General features: G+C 40.9%; 1 protein-coding gene across 1 annotated transcript in view; it reads right to left on the reverse strand.

Moving 5' to 3' along the window:
- The window catches only part of ARL15 (ADP ribosylation factor like GTPase 15), a 397,041-nt gene that overhangs the window by 382,318 nt on the left and 375 nt on the right, over nt 1-14,348 (reverse strand). The window lies entirely within an intron of this gene.

The following is a 14,348-nucleotide window of genomic DNA, read 5'->3' on the forward strand; positions in this document are numbered from 1 at the left end:
AACTGAAAGTCCTACGGACGAATATATAGCATGGTTTAGTTCATGATACTGTATTGGATTTTTGAAAGACAGCAGATCCAAAAAATTATCACAGGAAAAAAAAATTGTAACTATGTAAAGATATTAACTCTATTTAGTGTGTTCATTTTGCAATCTATACAAATATCCATTCATTGTGTTGTATACCTCAATTATACCTCAACTTTAAAAAATACCTTCATTGTTGATATTGGCAAGCACTTTCTGCTGTGACGATGAGCAAGAGGAAGCGTCAGAGGAGAGGTTGTCAGCACTGTTGTAGAGTACATGTATTATTTCAGTGAATCGTCATCAAACCCAAGGGCGAATGACCCTTACTATCCCCCACTTGACAGAGGAATAAAGTGAAGCACTCAGAAATAACTTGCCACAGATAGAGTGAAGACGGTGAAGCCAGGCCGCTTAACCCGGCAGTGTGGTAGGTGAACCATGAAATTCTTCTACACCTGCAAGAGCTTTGTGAAACATCCCCTCCACGGTGTGGCCTACCTCAATTCTCTGGAGATCATCATGGCTCTCCACACCACTCCTATTCCTCTCCAGGCTCAGGACAAGGAGGGGCACCTGGATGGCTCAGTTGGTTGTGTATGACTCTTGGTTTCAGCTCAGGTCATGATCTCAGAGTCTGGAGATGGAGCCCCGCATCAGGCCCCATGCTAAGTGGGGAGACTGCTTCTCTCCTCGCCCTTTGCCCCTCCCCCAACTTGTATTCCTTCTTTCTAAAATAAATCTTTTTAAAAAAAAGAAAAAGACTAAGGACAATGAGTTCTAGTATCTGACACGCTTTACTTCCCCTTGTCAATAACACTGACTGACCTTCACCTCATTCGCTGAGGATATCTGCATCTGACTCAGCCTCTCAGTCCGAGTCCTGCCATGGTCCTGGCAACTCTGTCATCCATGAGCATGCTCCATTCAACACCTCGGTCATATTTTTTCTTCCCCTAACCTCCCATCCTTTCCACTTCCAACCAAAGCCCCACTAAAGCTTCCCCTCAGAGAACAGCTCTACCTCTCCGATCTTAAGTTCATACAACCTTTTGTCTGACCGCACTGAACTCTCTACCTCCAGTTTTCTGAGCATTTACTCCCAATGACACCCGTCATTCAGCCTCATCAAGACCACCAGTCCCTTGTGCATCCTGTACCCTCTATGTGCCCTTCCTTCCAATAACTCAATTCATGGTCCATTGCTACAACCATTGTCTTTGCCATTGTCCTGAATTCCTCTATTCTATTATCCACTCATTGACTCACGTTGGAAAAAATCTGACCCTTATTAACCTAACTGCCTACCTCTTGAAACCTATGCCCAAATAGCTACATCTGGAAGAAAAAAAATTCACAACCCTGCCAAATTTGGGTCATTGTTCAGTCATGGCTTCTGATGTCAACAGTGCACAGAGACCAACGCTTCAGGATCCCTGGTCATCCACTCACCCTTGTTCAATCCTACTCAGCTCAAACCCCTCCCCCACCACACTGCAGTCCCCATCAGCCAAGTGACTTCCTATTCTACTTCATCAGCATTTATCCACCTCAAATTTGGCCCCAGAGTAAGAGGAAAGCTGCCCGCTCACCCTCCCCACCCCTCCAGCTCTGGTTCTGTCCCCATCCCCCTTATGGTGCAATTCCTTGACAGACCTCCACTGCAAGCAGCCTCAACGCCTTGCCTCCTACTAGGCCTGAGCACACTGTGGCCCATGTCACCACAGACACGAATCCAGTGGCCACTTTTCCATCCTTGTTTTTAGGATCTCTGGGCAAACTGAACACAACTGGCCACTTCCTCCTTCTTGAAAGGGTCTTCCTTTTCAGCCTGCTTGACTCCACACTTCCCAGGTTTTCTTCCAACCTTTCACTTCTCTCTCAACCTCCTTTTCTGGCTCCTTTCCTTTTCTCTGATCCCACTAAAACTGTGTGCCTACTGTGCCAGCATTAACCAAGGCACTGGGCTTCCTGGGGATTCTTCTCTTCCTGCTCTGCATGATCCTCCCCTGGGATGAGTTATGTTCACGGCTTCAGGGACCATCTAAGTGGTGAAGACCAGAAGGTCAGACATTAGCCTGACCGGAGTTCCAGTTCTAGCTCCACTGCACCAGGGAGGGGCAGGACCCTCCATTTTTCTGGACCACAGTTTTCTAATCTCTAAAATGATGACAGTAATGAATAATTCATGAAAACCACTTAACACTGTGGCTCCCACATAATATAGTACAGTATATGGCAAGTAACAACAAAGTGACCTATTGTTTTTTAACTTCAAGAGTCGTCTCTGAGCTCCCATCTACCTACGTAAAACCTCAACTCGGATTTTGCACAAGTAGCAAAAACTCAGTAACACCAAGATCAAATTCCTCATTTTCCCCTATCACGCCATTCCTTCAAGTGTTATCTACCCCAGTATGTGACCCCATTAGTCACCCCTATACCTGTGGTAGTTTTAAAAGATGCCCACAAATTCTTGGACTTCCTCCCACCAAGAGGTGGCTTCCATATCCTGCCCTTGACCCTGAGCTTGCCTGTGTGACTGCCTTGATGAACAAGATGAAGTCCAAGTGGCGCTGTGTGGCTGCTGAGGCTAGGTTAGAAAAGATTGGCAGCTTCTGCCTTGGTACATTCACAGTGAGCCTTCAGCCTGGATGTAAGAAGTACAACCACCCTGATGCAGCATGTAGAGACACCACATGGGGAGAGATGCCCCAGGAGTCTACACTCTTCCAGTGCCCAGCTATTGGGCTGTTCCAAGCCCAAAAGCCAGACAAGCATATGAAGAAGACTTGAGATGATCCCAGTCATCATTTGATTGCAGCTTCATAAGGGATCCTGAGCAAGAACAGCCTAGCTGAACCCAATTTACCTCCAGATGCATGAGTCAAAATAGTTACTGTGTTAAGCCCCTCTTTGAAGGTGGTTTGTAAATGCAATAATAGATAACCAGAATAATGCTCAAACCAAAACCCTAAAGATTATCCCTAAAATCTTTGTTCTCACCTTCTATATCCGACACGATATACAGAATTCCAGTAATTTTTTTTTAAAGATTTTCTTTGAGAGCATGCATACAAGCAGGGAGAGCTACAGGCAGAGGGAGAGGGAGAAGCAGACTCCCCGCTGAGCAGGGAGCCCAACACTGGGCTCGATCCCAGGACCCCAGGATCATGATCTGAACAGAAGGCAGATGCTTAACTGACTGAGGTACCCAGGTGCCCCCAATTCCAGCAATTCTTAAAAGCATCTTCTTTTGCACATCTGTCCTGCTCCTACCTGGTTGTGAGTACCATAGCTTCCTTCCTAAATCAGGACATCATCTTCCTAACTGGTCGTCTTGCTCCAGTCTGGCCTCCCTTTCCAACCTTTCACAAGACAGTCAGATCTGACCAGGTCAGTCTCGGCGAACTTTGAAGGTTCCATGATGTGACCATAGCTGGGCTCTACAGCTCCATGTGTATCCACTGCTCCCAACTCTGCTTCAGCCACACTGAGCCCTGGGAGCTCCTTGGAGTGATAGAGTTACTTACCCCAGGTCTCTGCACAAACTGTTCTTTCTGCCTGGCCTTCCCTATCACTGGGCCAACTTAACTTCAACATTGCAGATTAAAAATGACTCCTCTGGGAAGCTCTCCCAGGCCCTCAAGTCTAGGTTAAGTTTCCTTTCAGACACTCCCTCAATAACCTTTATTTCCCTCTAAATGGAATATGCTACTCCAAAATGTAATTGCTTCTTTTTCATCTCCAAGAGTGTAAGTTCCCTGACAATAGGCCAATGGCTCACTCACTTGTACATCCCTAGTGCCAGGACCACATCAGAACATAAAAGGCTCATAAAAATTAGAGTTGTTTCAGTAAATGACTGATAAATTACATCAAGGCAACTCTATCACTTAAGAAATAAAATAAGAATGGAAGAAAGATAGCTATTCCAGGAAGGATGTAAAAAGACTAAAAAATTCTGAAATGAAATAAACATCTGAGATTACCTAATTAATCCCATCTTTTTATAGATGAAGAAACAAGTTAATGAGACTGACTGGCTTGCCCAAACCTCCACACCTGGCTGGTAGCAAAGCCAGGAACAACAACAACAACAAAAAAATCAAACCAATTAAGTCCCATGGTACCACTTTAGCATGTCAGAATTTAAGTGAATCACATGACTGAATAGTGCAGAATTTCAGAATATGGCCAGTAACTTCTCGAAATTAGAGATCCACCTTAAAATCTTATATTATTCTTAGGCCTGAACATATGGAAGTAGCTTTGGGCAACTTTAAATTTATTTGGAGTACACACCCATCAGAATGGGTAGATAGAAGGATTGACAATACTTGGTGAGGATACAAAATAACTGGAACTCTTATACTGGTAGAAATCCAACTGGTATACCCACTTCAGAAAAGTGTTTGCCAGTAGTTAGTAGACCTGAACATACATATACCCGATGAACCTGAAATTACATTCTACCAATAAAGATTAATATTTCCACCAAAAATATGTGCTAGAAAGTTTATAGCAGATTCCCAATATCCTCAAAGTGAAAACAGTCGAAAATGTCCAACAACAGAATGGGTGGACTAGTAATGATAGATTCATAATTACATTGCAACAAAAAGAACAAATTACTGATTCATACGATGTGGATGAATTACACAGGCATGCTGAGTGAAAAGAAATCCTATGTGTAGCTGTTATTCCATGTATATGAAATTCAAAATCATGCAAAACTAACCTATATCAGCACTGCCCCGGAAGGGACACAAGAGTGTCTTCTGGAGCACTGGAAAGGTTTTACATCTCCATTTTGGGGGTGGTAAGATACAGGTACATACAAATTTATCTAGCTCTACCTATAAGACTTGAAGTGTTACTACAAGCACACGATTAAAATTGAATAAAAAATTAGAAAAAAGATAAGGTGTTCTGTACAGATAATGTGCACATTATGTTCAATGTAATATAATGTATTCTCATTCAACTCTCAAAAAAGCCATTAGTTTTGTAAATAAGATTCTTTAGAAGTCATAATTGATATCCTAAAAAAATCTGAATCAAAATAGGAAGAAAGAGGGAATAAAAAGTGACAGTTAAAAAAAAAACTAACATTCTTTTTGGGACTTTTTATAGAGCAGACCAAAAAAAATATGTTTTATCCAAGGTCAAGGACAACTTTTTAATGTTCAGCTCTTCAAATGTACATAAAAAGGATAATGGTTAACTCCACAGAAATTGTACACTGCCAGTTTGGAAGAGGGAAAAAAAAATCCCCAAAGTATCACTGATGCAGGGCAGGAGATGGGGGAAAAAAAAAATCAAGGATGTATACACTTTGTCTACACCTCCATTGATACCATTACATTGAGTCATATGGACTCCTACCAATCAGTATAGAAAAATCTAATGCGATTTTTTTAAAGTACAGTTTATTATGTTTTTTTTTGTTTGTTTGTTTGTTTTAGTTTATTATGTTTTTATCAGTGCTAATCATCACAGAGGCAAACTCTGAAGCTGTCTGGATTTTGCACACAAGAAGATTGTGGGTTCAGAGTGATTTGTCTTAAGCCAGGTTCCCAGGATTTGGTGTTTTAAGAAATTTGTACAATCTAAATACATACACACACACACACACACACACACACTCATACAAATAAACTTGAGGACTAATACAGGAATGTCATCTTTTTATTCTGCTAGGTAATGACATTTTGAGAGGGACACTATCATTCACTATCATTTCAGAACGGACCATATATTCTAACATCTACAAGAAGTTGAAACAATGTTTCAAGTTTAAGTCTGTAGATTTATAATTACTTTGCAATACTTTCCCAATTTTTCCATTTTGCTGTGGGCGGGTATTTGGAAAACACCTTAGATCACGCAGGAAATAGATGGGATATCTAGGAATCAAATACAGAACTTCAAAGTTCTTTTTCTTCTCTGTTGCAACAGAAGGTAGATTAAGATCATGGACATGTCAGCAACCCTTATAACAACCAAGGCAGTTGTGATGACTCTTCCTCCTGACCCTCAGTTTCCTCAATCACAAGACAGAAATAAAAACTACTACACCTCTCAGGGTTGACAAAAGGGCTAAAGGAAAAGTAGAATCCCACATTAAACACTTCCTGCAGAATCAGAGAGTAAATTCTTTTTTTTTTTTTTAAGATTTTATTTATTTATTCATAAGAGACACAGGCAGAGGGAAAAGTAGGCTCCATGCAGAGAGCCCAACATGGGATTTGATCCCGGGTCCCCAGAATCAGGCCCTGGGCTGAAGGTGGTGCTAAACCGCTGAGCCACCCCGGCTGCCCGAGAGTAAATTCTCAATAAACATTAATCATCATCATCACAAACTTTATTTCATAACTAACACTGGCTGATTCTATGTACTGTACTAAGTATATTACTAATATTAATTTATTTAATCAATATCAAAAGCTTTAAAATGCAGGTACCTTTTGACCTTACAACTCTACTTCCAGAATATGATCATAAAGCAGAAACACCCCAGAGGATTAGAAACACTGCATGTAATAATCCCACTTTTAGAGATTTGCCATGCAATCTGCATATTAAAGGCTGTACAAGAAACTTGTTCTACTTTGATGCAGTTTTTAAACTTAGTTGGCACTGGAACTGTTTTTTGTAGTAAGACTCATTTAAGTATCACAGAACCAGCACTCCTTACAATACATTAGCAGAAAATATCCAGAATTTATGCATAATATTAATCTCAAAAATGCAACAAACATAAAATATTTAATGAAAAGTGATTAGTCAAGAAAATTGTCAGTATATAATGCAGAAAACTAAATAAGAGAGACTTAAATTGTATATATTCATAGAAGTAAAAAGTAGGTTACAAGAGATCTTCATTATGATGCAGGGCTGAAAATATCAAATGGTTTTCTGAATTACTGGATTACAATTTTCCCCTCACTAGGCATTCCAAACTTCCTTTTACTTTAATATGCTACCAAAATAATCTCAGTCCTTACCTAGGCCAGAATAGGTGTATATATGTGTTAATAGGATTACACTGATTGTCATCAACTGTAAAACCAAAATCCTAATACTGAAGTGCAAATAAAATTTCATTTCTAGGATTGTGTAGTACTAACAACATATTCAAACCATGCATCAAAACCAACACTTATTTCCCTCTGAGCTGCTCACAAAATCCAAATGAGATCCCTACATATAAAAGCATAAATGATATCCAAACCAGAAACAAGAAACACATATCTGATATACATATGAGCAACATTTAGTGATCTCACAAACAGAAGTTTCAAAAAGGCCGGGATGTTACAATTTCTATAAAATTATATTTAACATATTGTTAGTATATTCCTTATACATACATGCAAATGTAAAAAATACAAAAACAATGCATGATAATGATACCCACTAACTTCAGTATAGAGAAGGGGAGCAGCAGGCTTTAGCTCTAGCCTTAAAGTTTTTTTGTTTTTAAAAAGCAGTTTTTGAGGTTAAAATGGTAAGAGGTTAACAACTGTTAATCAGGGAGGGAGGTACACAGAAGTAGGTTTTATTTTCTGTACTTTTCTGAATATTTGTATTCCAAATACTTGTATTAAAAATAAAACTTTGAAGGAGCTATATTTTGTTTTAGCTCCTGACTCCATGATTAGGAGAATGCTTAGGAACTGGTAGAGTCCTTCTGTGCTTCAATCAATGTTTCTGGCAGGACTCTATAGACTGTCATCTATGAGAGTGAGGCCACAGAAGCAGCTACCCTGTTGAAAAAAAATGCAGGAATCCCTCTTGGGGAGACATGGACACAATTACTCAAGAGAAGTCAGTCCAGAGGTCAGAATAGTGCCCAGCAAATCTGGGTACAAAGGAACTTGATAAATGAGACTGGCCTGCAAATCCAACTTTTCAAATGGTTCCTCTCAAAAGCATGTAGGTGTGTTTGGCATGTAGGTGAGCCAAAAAGCAGAACACCAACGTTTATGCAAAAAGAGTGGAGGAAAGTAGTTAAAGAAATGAAAGCAAAATCCCTGAGTAAGCTGGCTCACCTGAAGGCACAAACCCACACACCTGGCCCAGCAGAACTGGGCTGTCGCTATACTCCTGGGAGGGCCTCTCCCCAGAAACCAGGGGACAGCAATCAAGTGATCCCTTGATTGCCAGCATGGTGTCTGATTCATGCTGCTCCACTAGTCCTCTCAACAATTATTAGCAGGTAGGCAATACTGATTGCTTCCAGGCATCAGTTGAGGCTCACTGAGCCTCAACTTCCCTGTTTTCTAAGGCATTGTGTTCTAAGTCAATAGCATCTGGTCAATAGGACTGATGGGAGGATTAAGTTTGGTGACAGGAATAAACCACTTTGCACCATACTCGGTACACAGTCCCCTCTGTTTCTGGTGGTGGTGATCAAGATAGTCCAAGACTCTGCCGGACGCAGGTGCCAAACTCCGATGGTATCACCCTGGGGCCATTCAAGGGCTATCCACATGTCTTTAGCACTAGAAGTCAGAACTGGCTACATGATTTTTGAGGCCCAGCGTAAAATGAAAATGTTTGTAAAACATCAAAGATTACGGCATTGGTAACCACGGAGCATTAAACCAGGTGTGGGGCCCTTCGAAACTTCATCCCCCGTGGCCACACGCACTTGAAGGCAGCCCTGCTACAAGTAGAAGTGCTCAAACACTTTGTAGACACTTGAAATGAAGGTCAACAAGAACTGAGCTTCCTAGACTCATCCAAACACTGGAAGCATTTGGGCAGATGCCAGGGGGAGAGCCACAGCAGAACTAAAAGGGACTGTAGACTTGAAAATAAAAGCCCACCATTAATTCAATTTGTGAGAAGTTATCAAAGGAAATTGCTGTTTCCTTGTTCTCTGTGATACCCTTACCAGAACTTCCTTAAAAATCTTTCCTTCTTTCCAGTATACCTCAGAAATAAAGTACTTATAGTGAATTTTGGGGGACTTTGCCCAACTGAAATCTGTAAGCAAGAGGCTACTTGGGGCCTAGTGTCTGCTGGGATGGCCTCCCTTCCCCAGGCAGCACGTGGTAAAGGAGCCCAGCAGAAGTCAGATGATCTGACAACTAGGCCCTTGGTCTCAGTGACCTCTTCACAAAAGAACTTGTGACAGGCAAGAAGGTGCCCCTGCAGTGACAGTAGGGGGTTGAAAGAGGTGCCCTAGCAATCCATTTGTGGTCACTTGATGAAACAGGAGATGCTGAAAGTCCATCAACTCCGTGACCAGAGTCAGGACATTGTAGGACAGGAAGCTCAGGACACATTTCTTTATATCCAGTCATTTAGCAAAGCCAAGTCCTTGAGAAGGAGGGGACATCAGTCAGCCTCCTCAACGCCCCTGGTTTTTTAGCCTCACTTAAGCAGCAGCATAGTATCTATGTGCAATGTAAAAATGTCAATAGTCTCCCAATACCTTCAACACTAGGCTGGAAGGGAAACCACAACCCCAGCTCTATTATTTGTCAGTATGAACTTGGGTAAAGGACACCATCTCTCTGAGCCTAATTTCAATGCTGTTACGCAGGGAAGCATTTACAAAGTTGTCTGGCACACCATAAGTGCTCAATAAATGTTAACTGACTTACCCTCACAACTCATGCTTAACTCCCTCCACCATACCTAACCCAGCATGCCAACAAGCACTTGCCTTAGGCTCCCAGAGGGCATGTATCATTTCTCCTGTGGGTCTTTTCATAGACTCCCACATCAAGACTTAAGACTGCAGCAAAAGCAGCTGGAGAAAGAGAACTAATGCCTCTACATCAGAGTTCCTGCTTAATGGTACAGACGTTCTTCAAACTTTTTTGCCATGACAAGTGCAGATGGTAGATCTGTGCTTGCATTATTTTAATCTTATCATTAAAAGAATATTTACAGAACTCTCCAATTGTAGTTAAGACTAAAAAATGTTTGGCCTGGTGTTGTAGTCAATTTGACCAGAGTCAGAACATACAACTTATAAATGTTCAGAGTCATTAAGGGTTAAAAATAGCACACTTTAAATTTCACTGAGCACCAGATAAAATCCAAACATGCCTTCACTCCTCTTCTCAAATAGGCACATTTACAGTTGACTGGTTCTTTGAAGTAGATCATGAGTTTCTGTTCTTGGTCAGTTGGTTTTATTCTGTAGATGAGTTGGTACTTGTGCTGACCTATCCTACCCACTGACACACAATTTTTTTTTAAAGATTTTATTTATTTATTTGAGAGAGAGAAAGAGCATAAGCTGGGTGAAGGGCAGAGGGAGAAGCAGGCTCCCCGATGAGCAAGGAGCTTGATGTGGGGTTCAATCCCGGGCCCCTGAGATTATGATCTGAGCCAAATGCAGATGCTCAACCAACTGAGCCAGCCAGGTGCCTTGACACACAAATATGTATAATTTTACAGCCTAGGACCAAGAAACTAGGTCAGGTTCACCAATCTATATGGGAAATCAAGAACCCTGGCCTTAAATTCCAAACACAATATACAAATGCAGTGATCATTAGTTAACTATTAGCATCCAAGACTAATCAACCATTTTCAGTTGTCACGTTTGTCACACTAAAACCCATAATCTGGGTTTTAGTTCATAATGAAACAAGAACATGTAAAATGAGAAACCTACCAGAAAGCCAGAGGCACACCAGAAGCTGCCCCCTCTCCGATGTACCATAGGATACCTATCCTGCCACTGACTGACTCCTAGCGCCACCTGCCTGGCAGTCCTACAGCAGGGAGACCTCAGCTGGGAGCTCATCCCTCCAAGACTTTCAGGGCCATGCACAAAGCATGGGTTCCATGAATATCTGTGGAATCAATTACAGATTGTTTTTGATACTTACAAAAATCACATTTTGATATTTTCAAGGATCTTATGACATCTTGCCTGCTGATTACCACTTTAAGTCTATTCCATATACTGGCACTAGTTTAGAGGCTAGCCCAGCATTTACCAGAGAGAAGTCATTAAGGTCTTAAGGTAGAAGAATAAGCAATGTAATCATAATACATTAACATTTTATATCTGGAAAACATGTTTATAAATCCCTTTCCCTCCATTATCTCATTTAATCATCCTAAGCATTACACAAAGCAGACCAAATTTTACTGTTTTGATGGCAGAAGGGGGAAAAGGGTAAAATTCTAACCAATCAACATGAGCTAGGGCAAAAAGAAAAATTTGAAACCGAAAGGAACCTAGAAGTTGATCTAGTCCAACCTTCAAGGAAAACCTGGTAGATGGGTTTCATTACAACTTGATTTTCTCCTACCTTATTCAAAAAGTTCTGCACATGGTCTCACTAGTTCTACCTGTCAAAAGAGAGTGAGGCCAATTCTGCCTGTTGGAACAGTAGCAAAATTTTTACCCATGGACTGGACAGATAAGAACATGGCCTTTAAAACCCATCATGAAGAAAAGGCGTATGGCCTTCTAAGCCAATTTCCTTAACTGGAAAACATGAGATTTTTATATTTAAATTGCCACCCAGGCTAAAAAGAGTATCTTGATAATCTTGAAGTGTAAAGGATACATTCTGCATTCCCCAGAACAAAACACCTAATCCAAACAGATTTTATCTCATCTCAGTTTAGAAGCTGGTGAGAAAAGTAGTACTGGCCCTCAGTCTCATTCATTCAGTTCAACAAATACTGGACACTGGGTGATATTTATTTAGAATTAGCAAACTACCACTATATCCCTGAACTGATTTAAAACCCCTATCTTAAAAAAAAAATAAAAAAATAAAAAAAAAAAATAAAACCCCTATCTTGAATATTAAGGAGTTACTCTTCTCCCTCACCTTATTGGTCACCTGTAATTGAGGACATTTCTCTTATGAAAAATCAACAGCAACCTTAAAGATCAGCTTCGTCATTTGTTTCAATACCCACAGTCCTATTAAAAGCTGTTAAAAATAGCACTCTACCTTTCTCTCATTTCTTTTCCTTTCTAATTTCTTCCAAATAAAAAAGGTTAAGTGATGACATCCTATCCAAAGAACAATGGATAGACAATACATACACACAGCTCCTTCTTCCAGCTTCCCACAGCAGCAATAAGAAAAGTCAAGCACCGATTTAAAAAAAGAAAAGATAGCATACACCAGTATTCCTGTCGAGTACATAGACAAGGAACTCTAGCCCACCAGCTCAGCAAAATCTGAAGAGCCAATTTCATTGTAATGAAAGGAGCATTTTTTTTTTTTTTGCAAGTCAAAGAACTTGAAAATTGACTTATTTTAGAAACAAGATCCCAGATGCAGTCAACAGAATTTATTAAAAACCAATTTCTGGGGGAAATAAAATCAACACCATATAAAGATTATATATAAGCAAATGAGTCAATTTGAAAGGCAAGAAGAGAGGAATGATGTATGGCATTCATTTTCTCAGAGTTAAGAAATACAAAATATTGCCTCTGAAGGGTTGTTTCTTTTAACTGAAATTGGATAGAAAAACAGGCCTTCATGTTTAAGGCTTTTCTTAAATGTTTTCACAGGAGATACTTGGCACACTCATAAAAACTGACTTATTGAAGACCTTTTTTTCTCATCTTCAATGATTAGCCAATGATTTTTACATAACAGTTTCACTACAGTTGAGTTTTTCTTAAAGCTGAACGTAACAAGATATTTTTTAGTACCAATGCAATAGAGTGTGGGGGCGTGGCAGGTGAAACCCAAAGGCTGTGTCAAATTTGGGGCCCACTGATTTTACCACAAACCTGTTAGTAAACTGAAAAAGAAATTAATCTGCCTTTAAGGTACCCTAAAAGTCTCACTAATATTCACCAACTTTAGATAATCCAACTAGAAATTAACCAGTTTTCAATCCCCAAACCCCAAATGGTTTGCTGGTTTTGGCACCTCAGCTTTGTGATACTATTTGTAAATTTAAAACTCATCCACTAAAGAAATACATACGGGTATCAGAACCACCAGATTTTAGGAACTACTTAAGTATCCAAAATTAGCTTTCGGTAGTACAGGCAGGTAAGGTCACCCTTTCCTATTTGGAATTAGCCTCAACAAACTTTGGCTTTGAGTGGACTGCAAAACAAAATCGTAGTATTGTTTCTTCTAAGACAGGCTACAAAATAATCAGTTCCTTGATTTAGAAAATCTAAGAAACACTTGGCAACTCTTAACCTTCATGGCACTTTGAATTTTAAAGACCACACATAATCAGATAACCTCCTTAACTGGCTCCAGGTGTGGGTGGATAATGTCCCTTTATCACAAAGATAACTGACATCAACAAATGAACAAAACAGAATTTGAACTCAATTTTTTTTTTTTTATCTCTGCTCAATTCACAAGGTCATGCATTAACTTCAATCACCATCCTTTCCCCACAAAAAAAAAAAAAAAAAAAAAAAAAAAAAGGACAAAAACAAGCTTTAGGGGGAAACGTTTCCTTCATAGAAACTAGTGAGTCCAAATACAAGAAAACATTAAAAAACCGTCCTTGCCCAGCGTTTCTTGATCATGAAAGCTTTCACAGTCTTTCTTAGAACAGCATTAAGTTTAAATTCCTAGAAGGCACTGGCAAATCTCTGCCAGACCGATCTACAGTAAAACCGACTGCATGTGTCCAACAAGATCACAGAAGGGCCAATGTTCTCAACCAGCTACTGCAACTCCACATAACAGCAGTTTGAGCTGTTACAAGGTAAACCTGGTAATTGTGCACGATCGAACACAGCCAATGTCAGTGAGGTGCCCCTGGAACACAAACACGCAGCTCTGGGGAAACAGAATTTCTGGAACAATACAGGATGCTTGCATAATTCCAGAAAAACACGAGTGCATTATTAAAACCACGTTCAGCCCCCAGCATCGCGCTGACACTTCGCACCCAAACTTCTCAGCACAAGCCCGGCCTAAAAACACGGCTTGGGATCCTGGGTTAAAAGCCACATGCGCCCAGGACAGGAACAGTGGGACAATGCCCGCCCCTAGCCAGTCCCAACCAGGCGGCGATGTAGTTTAGCCCCGTCTACTTTACGGTAATGTGCTTTTAAACCCTGGCCGCGACCGAGGTCACAGCGTTAGAGACCTAATAACAACCAAATGACCGGGGCTGCCGGGCACTTAGTGAGCCATTCTGGTTATGGCTCTTTAATAGTACCTGGAGTTCTGCTAGAGGGAGAGCAGAAAACTCCAGCCTCCCCGGAAAGAAAAGTCCTTCGCGGGGAGCGCAGGGGGAAGCCAGGAGCCGGGTCGCGGGCAGAGGACGCCCCGCCGCCCCGCCGCCGCCGCCCCGTCTCGCCCGCGCCCCCAGCGCGCCCCTCTCCCGGC

This window comes from Vulpes lagopus, chromosome 3 (genome assembly GCF_018345385.1).
Source record: "Vulpes lagopus strain Blue_001 chromosome 3, ASM1834538v1, whole genome shotgun sequence".
NCBI classification, from domain to species: domain Eukaryota; kingdom Metazoa; phylum Chordata; class Mammalia; order Carnivora; family Canidae; genus Vulpes; species Vulpes lagopus.